This window comes from Eumetopias jubatus, unplaced genomic scaffold (assembly GCF_037043125.1).
Source record: "Eumetopias jubatus isolate StellerSeaLion01/CBP00866 unplaced genomic scaffold, mEumJub1_p1.0 scaffold_7, whole genome shotgun sequence".
Taxonomy (NCBI): domain Eukaryota; kingdom Metazoa; phylum Chordata; class Mammalia; order Carnivora; family Otariidae; genus Eumetopias; species Eumetopias jubatus.
The window spans coordinates 66,575,001-66,582,703 of NW_028274813.1; the positions used below are offsets into that span (position 1 = coordinate 66,575,001).

Genomic DNA, 7,703 nt, shown 5'->3' on the forward strand with positions numbered 1-7,703 from the left:
GATCTTGGAATAATGAGGCCGGGAATGGGAAATGGACTTCAGGAGACATATTTTGAGGCCAAACCTATTGCCCCAAGAAATAAACTAAAGGCAGGGACTGTAGACACCACCCTCTGAGCAGTGACCATGCTCTTGAATTAAGATTCCTCTGAAATATTAAGGTCTCATTTTTCGTAGGGGAGACTAGAGGACATCAGTTAAGGATGATAATGTTTCTTTGCTGGTAAAGAGACTTTAATAATAAGAAACACTGTTGCTGAAATAAAAACATTTTCTGATTTTATGGACCAGAGGTTCTTGGAATTTATTCCATAAAACTATGGATAAAGTATTTTCCGTGAGGTAGATAATTCAACTGGGTTTGGATAATTCCTAGCTTAACCTCCTGCTCAGATAAGCATGCTTGAATGCAAGTGTAAATGCTCTCCTTTTTTTTATCTGAATGATATTGTTATAGATAAATATATTTTATTAATAAAAATACAATAGGAGAGGGACCCCTGGGTGGCTCATTTGGTTAAGCATCCAACTCTTGATTTCAGCTCAGGTCATGGTCTCTGGGTTGTGAGATCAAGCCCTGCACTGGGCTCGGCACTCACTGAGTGTGGATCCTGCTTGAGATTCTCTCTCTCCCTTTCCCTCTGCCTCCCCCCCAAAAAAATTAAAAAAAAAATACAATAGAAAATTTTATGGAGAAAGTGGAACAGAAATAAAGTTTAAGGAGATAAAAAAATAAAAATTTCTCACTTTTAATGATGAGATTTCTCATTTTTTAAATTTATTTTTGCCAACAGAAATTATATCTATTTAAGGTGTACAACATATTTTGATATATGTATACATTGTGAATGATTGTCCCAATCAGACTAATTCATATATCCATCAGCTCACATAGCTATCTTCTTTCTTTTTTTGTGGTAAGAACACTTGAGATCTACTCTCTTAGTAAACTTCAAGTATACAATACATTATTATTATTTTAAATTTATTTTTTCAGTTTTATTGAGATATAACTGCCATGTAACATTGTGTAAGTTTAAGGTGTGATGATTTGATACGCATATATATTGCAAAATGATTACCATAATTTTAGTTAACACTATGGTCACCATACTCTTCTTTAGATCTCTAAACTTATTCATCTTATATCTGAAACTTTGTACCCTTTGATCAGTATCCCATCCCCCACTGTCAGCCTCTGGTAACCACCATTCTACTCTCAAAATGCTCTTCCTATAGAACTGATCTTAAATCATCTCTATATTTAAGTTAAATTATTCATAAATTATCGGTAAAAAAAAAGTTTGAGCTTTGAACTCCTGGCCTCTCAGTTTCTAGCTGAGACATTGAGCCAGGTATTTAACTCCCCCATGCCTCAGTTTCTCTATCTCTGAAAATGGGGTAATGAGAGTAACTACTTAAAAGGCTGTGTTGAGGATAAAATGAGTTATCTCATACAAAGATCTTGGCATATAAGGGCTCAAAAACATCTTTGCTATTGGCTTTATTAGTAACAATCATCTTACTGATCTCCTCCCATTTGTTTGGGATATATCCACATGTTGAGTAAGATGCTGACATCGAGAACCACTACGCAAGAACCCTGAATTTTCAAATGTTTAACATAGTACTTATTTCACAAAGTCATGGGAATTATATAAGGCAGATGGAAAAGTTACCTAAAAATTTGGCTCTGCTGGCACAGAGATCCTTTGTTATGATGCAATTTGAGGATCATTTTCCAGACTTTCTTTCATTATTCCATATGGCAAGGCTTTACTTACATCCCGGCTCTGGATGTGGTGACCATTTGCATCAGTTTAAGGCTGCGGCTCTGGATGACTCGGATTGTGTTTAGCCATACCACTGGCCCTTGACATGTCGATATTAATAGTGCAGCAGAACAGATTAGTCAGTGATTCACAATCTTTAAAATGGATCAGATCAAATTGCAGTTGCTTCAATAAATATTTGGTTTTTTTATGGCCCAAATATGAGTGACTTACTCTCTCTTTCTTCTTTCCTTCCTCCCTCCCTCCCATCCTTCCTTCCTTCCTTCCTTCCTTTCTATTTCTTTCTTTCTTTCTTTCTTTCTTTCTTTCTTTCTTTCTTTCTTTCTTTCTTTCTTTCTTTCTTTCTTTCTTTCTTTCTTCTTTCTTTCTTTCTTTCTTTCTTTCTCTTTTTTCTTCTTTCTTTCTTTCTTTCTCTTTTTTCTTCTTTCTTTCTTTCTTTCTTCTTTCTTTTTTCTTTCTTTCTTTCTTTCTTTCTTTCTTTCTTTCTTTCTTTCTTTCTTTCTTTCTTCTTTCTTTCTTTCTTTCTTTCTCTCCTTCTTTCTTTCTTTCTTTCTTTCTTTCTTTCTTTCTTTCTTTCTTTCTTCTTTCTTTTTTTCTTTCTTTCTTTCTCTCTCTCTCTCTCTCTCTTTCCTATTTCTAGTCATTCCATTAACTCTCAGACTAAATTCCTCTTTTTATTTACATACTTCAAATGGTTGCAGATGTTGGCTTATTTAGTACGAATTTTCACTTAACCCGATCAGCATCTCTAGTTCCGCATCCTAATCCCATCACTCTTGTCCCTCACTACTTGGCACGGTAGTGTTATGTCTTTTCCTTTACATTTATTTTGTCTTCCAATTAATTTTCTTGTCTGGGGGTTCCTAAGCACCTACAAATAAGAGAAGTATTTCCATTAAAATGACCCCAATTTCTAGCCCTCTTGTTATAAAGACAACAGTTTCTCCTCTATTTCACATCAGCCTCTCTGTATGCAGTTCAAAATAGCTTTGACCTTCACGGCTGTGCTGTCACACTGTAACCTCATATAATAATATTGAACTTGGATCTAGCACTCCATGTTTTCATAGCATTTTACGATTATTGATTGGCTATTTCACACAATATCCAAGAAAAGCAGTCTGGATGGGTCTGGACAATAGTAATTTTATTGATGAGGAAACTGACAGAAACACTACCATTTTGTCTAGCTATCAGCAACTTAGAGGCAGAAAGCACAGGGACATGGCAAGAAGTGCTGCATTCATTCCACCTGGTGGGTTATTTATAAGGGAGGCAATTGCCAATGACCGTGCAGACATTTTGTGTGTGTGGAAGACAGATGAGATAAAATGTGCATCCTAGAGCCAGGCGACCTAAGTTCAAATCCAGGCTTCCCCCCTTCCTAATTGGGTCACCTTGTGCAAGTCCCTCAAGCTTTCCAGGCCTCAGTTTTCTAGTCTGTAAAATGGAGGTGGCCACCTCATTCTCTAGTTATGAGAAACAAAGGACTGGTGATGCCCTCAGATCAGCACCTGGAAAAGAAGTACACATTAAAAAATGGTAGTTATTTTTCTGTGTTACCTGTTTCTTTTGTTTTCTTAATTTCCTCCGTAGGCTGATACTAATGTTGGGTGTCTTTCAGGAGCTATGTTCATTTACATTTTTCAAAACTAACACTCAATTTTATATTCTTCCCTAACGGTTCTCTGTCCCTTTTAAAAAGAATTTAGCCAATGTTTCTCTGTTCCTACAGGCACTTAAAACTAGCCTTTGCTCTCTCGTTATTGTTCTTGCATGGCTGGAGAATCTGCCTTGGTACTGCCCACCTTCTACCAGCCACTCTCTCTTCACAGGCTACAGTGAGGGGACAGATTCATTTATTCATCAAAAAATTATTTAATGAGCCCCTTTATGCCCTACAACTTGTTCACTCTACAAGGGATACAACATTGCACAGGATAAACAAAAATGTCTGTTTCCTGGATGTTTTGATCTACTGAGATTATATCATTTCTTTATAACTCCAAGAGTACATGACAGAGCTTCAGCTACATTGAAGCTACATTCAGAGTTTCTTATATCAGGCACTTCAAACACCTAGATGGAAAAAAAAAAAAAAGCTTGTGTTTACTGAAATTTCTGCCTGGAAATGCTAGGGAGTGTGCCAGGCTTAGGTCTTCTTAGATCTAGATACTAAAACTATACCTATACGTTTCTTCTGGAAGGCATATCATCCAAATTGGTTAAGTCTAAGCAATAAAAGTTTATATTGTATCCTAAAAGTGACTCTGTGTGTAGTGAAAGGTCATTGGATAGCAGATGAAAATCTGATTACAGATAATTCATAAGATTATTTAAAATTATTAATACTGATCTCTCATGACAATTGTGTGCCTTATTTTCTCATTAAGATATATCTCTTGTAATATTCTGATGTAAATTCTGCATCAGCATAAATTCTTTCATCTTTATCATACACACACACACACAGCATTTTTACCAGTTTCTACATAACATCCTAAACTTTGCTGTTGTCCATATTCTTTGTCACTTTTTTAAAAAGGTACTTCGTTAGGTCAAGATCAAAAGACTTTTCATAGAGCTTATCTTCGATTAATAGAAGATTGTACCTTCTTTCTTATTCTGGTTAGGAAGTGAGTGACTAGAAGTTTGAATAACAAGTCATATCTTCACTGAGTGGCTATATAAGATGACTCATTCTATGCAGGAATGTTTATATTATTTTATCATGGTGGTTAGTAAATCATACTCTTATTTATTTGAGTTTTTACTATGTCAACTGTTGTCATCAACATTTTATATGAATGATCTTTTCTTTTCACACTAACACTGAGGTAAACACTGCTATCAATCTCATTTTATAAAGAAGGAAGCTAAGGTCATGCATCTGTAGGTGGTGGAAAGATGACTCGACTCTAGGACTGTTTTAACACTATAGTCTCTACTTTTAACTGCAATACCACACAGCCTCTCAACTGATCTATTTTGAAAAATATCTGATTTTTTTTCATAGCAGTGTATAATAATAGCTTTAAGCCTTCTCCGTGTCATTCAGAAAGGTTTTTGTATATAGCAGAGGTGAAATTAGAATTTATGGTTTCTGGTTTTCTAATTTGCAAGCAGCTCTACAGATATTAAGTAGGTGGGCAACAACTAAATGATTTATATTGTAGTCCATAACTGGCAAATTTGAATTGGAATATACAGTTCAATCAAAATTCATATGACTGAAACATATGAAAAATAATTACTTTTGTGGCTACTTCCTATAGTTATGTTTGAATAATGACTAAACTAAAACTAGGGTAAATTTATTTCTTAAATTGTATGATTTGGCTGATTTTAACTTAAAAGCAGATACAACCACAGATGGACATTTCTAAAAGTTGATTACTAATGCAAAGGTCTTGCAAAAAAAATAACTTCAGCATAGAACTTAACTGTAGATATAATCAATACTGGTAATGCTCTGTGGAAGCAGGGAAGATTTGATACATAATACTCTATGCTTGCTGTAGTCTAGCACGTTAAACAATGCAAAGGTTGATTATTTTAGTGTTCCTCATTTAAAAACAATTATTTGCATTTATAATCTAAGTGTTACTATACCTAGGGATGTTGACAATGGAGGAATACACAAAGCTATTTCTTGGTGTTGACCTTACCTCTTATGTCTCCCATTGAGAAAATGTATGCCATCAGAGTTGAAATCTCTCATTTCTCATCCCAGAGCTATGTGAGTTGTTCCTATCCTTACTGCCTTCTGTTCTCCATGGATAAAATAGCCTTTCCTCTAGACAAGGCAATTCCTCTCTCTGTATATTTGATCTAATCCCTCCTGTCCCCCAGAGACTCCACTCTGTCATTACTTTCTACTGCCTTTTCTAACACACAGGCAAGGTTAAGCATCTCCTATCTAGAAGTTGAAAAAAATGACTAAACCCTTTTTAAACTCCATTGCCACTGTAACCATAGCCTTGTCTTTCTCCTTTCCTTTACTAAACAGGGTTTCAAACAGTCTAGCCTTTCTTCAACTCCTAAACCTATTCGCTTCACAACTCTCATAATTGGACTTCCTTCTTCACCACCCCACAGTTAGTAGTTTCCTTAAGACCTTCAACTCCCAGTTGACAGAGTCGGTGGGTAATTTTCAGTGCTCATCTGTCTTACCTCTCTAAGGCTTTCAGCACCAGCGGTCACTCTTTATCGTTACATTCTTTTTTCCCTTAGCACGTGCCACTTACCTGTCCTGACTCACCTTTGTTTCTGTCACTTGTGAAATCTTTCCCTACCTACCTTCTAAAGGCCTTTCTGTAGTGTTCCATCTTCTCCCTTCTTATTTGAAATACTTCCTCTGGGTAATCTCATTGTTTGAGATGGCTTTAATGTCCATTTATATTCTAAAGTCTCCCAAATTTCTTTTTTTGCCCCCAGAACTCTCTCCAAAATTCCAGACCCACTTCAAACTACACCAGCCTAAGACAGAACCCATTATCTCCCCATCTCTACCCTTGTATCTCAACCACATTTCATGACATGACTCACTACTGACTCAAGTTGGAAATGAAGGAGTCGTTTTAATTGTCCCCTATTCTTCATCCCACATTTCAATGAATAGTCAAGTCTCACAATAATTACCTTTTAAATAACTCTAAAATACCTTTCAGCCAGAACCACCATCTTCCAGTAATTTGCCAAAATGACCAACACAAAGGGAAAGAGGAGAGGTACCCGCTATATGTTCTCTAGACCTTTTAGAAAACATGGAGTTGTTCCTTTGACCGCATACATGCGAATCTATAAGAAAAGTGATATTGTGGACATCAAGGGAATGGGCACTGTTCAAAAAGGAATGCCCCACAAATGTTACCATGGCAAAACTGGAAGAGTCTACAGTGTTACTCAGCATGCTGTTGGCATTGTTGTAAACAAACAAGTTAAGGGCAAGATTCTTGCTTAAGAGAATTAATGTACGCATTGAGCATATTAAACACTCAAAGAGCTAAGATAGCTTCCTGAAGCGTGTGAAGGAAAATGATCAGAAAAAGAAGGAAGCCAAAGAGAAAAGTACTTGGGTTCAACTGAAGAGCCAGCCTGCCCCACCCAGAGAAGCACACTTTGTGAGAACCAATGGAAAGGAGCCCGAACGTCTACGGCCGTACCACCCTGAATGCGCCCGATCTCGTCTGATCTCGGAAGCTAAGCAGGGTCAGGCCGGGTTAGTACTTGGATGGGAAAGGAGCCCGAAATGCTAGAACCCATTCCCTATGAATTCATGGCATGATAAATATAAAGAAAATAAAAGACCTCAAGACTGTAAAATAAATAAATAAATAAATAAATAAATAAATAAATAAATAACTCTAAAATATGTTCTTTCCTATCTATCCTGATTGTTATTGGGTAGTTCGTGCCCTTTTCAACTCTCAGTGGAAACTCTGCCTTCTAAGTTTCTACTCACCTCCATCATCATCCCTTCAGAATCATCATTTACATTGCTGTCAACACGTCTGTGCAAAACGATGCCACTTCTCTGCTAAAATTCTGCCAGTAACTCCCTACTATCAAATGATTAAAAGTGAAATTTCTTGGTGATTGCTTGAGGAAGCATCTGGCATATCCAGGACTCTGGGGTCTATTTAGTGAAAGGAAGTAGTGTGGACTGGCTATCAGCAACCTTTAAACATAATGGAGATCTAGACTACATGAGAGATGAGAAGGATGCAATGGTGGGAGCACAGGACTCCTTCTGCCAAAGGAAAAAGCACAGGAACCTGAAGACAACTTCAGGAGGAATCAAGGAGGCAGGAGTAGTGACCAGTACCCTAAACACCCAAGCTGAATAGGTAGAGAAAGCCTTGCTTTCTAGAAGACTGGCTTCACACACAAAGGGGTGATTTTTTTTTT

General features: G+C 36.8%; 1 pseudogene; it reads left to right on the forward strand.

The window, feature by feature from the left end:
- Positions 1 to 6,472: 6,472 nt before the first annotated feature.
- On the forward strand, positions 6,473 to 7,080 carry LOC148163912 (large ribosomal subunit protein eL21-like; annotated as a pseudogene).
- The last annotated feature ends 623 nt before the right edge of the window (positions 7,081 to 7,703 follow it).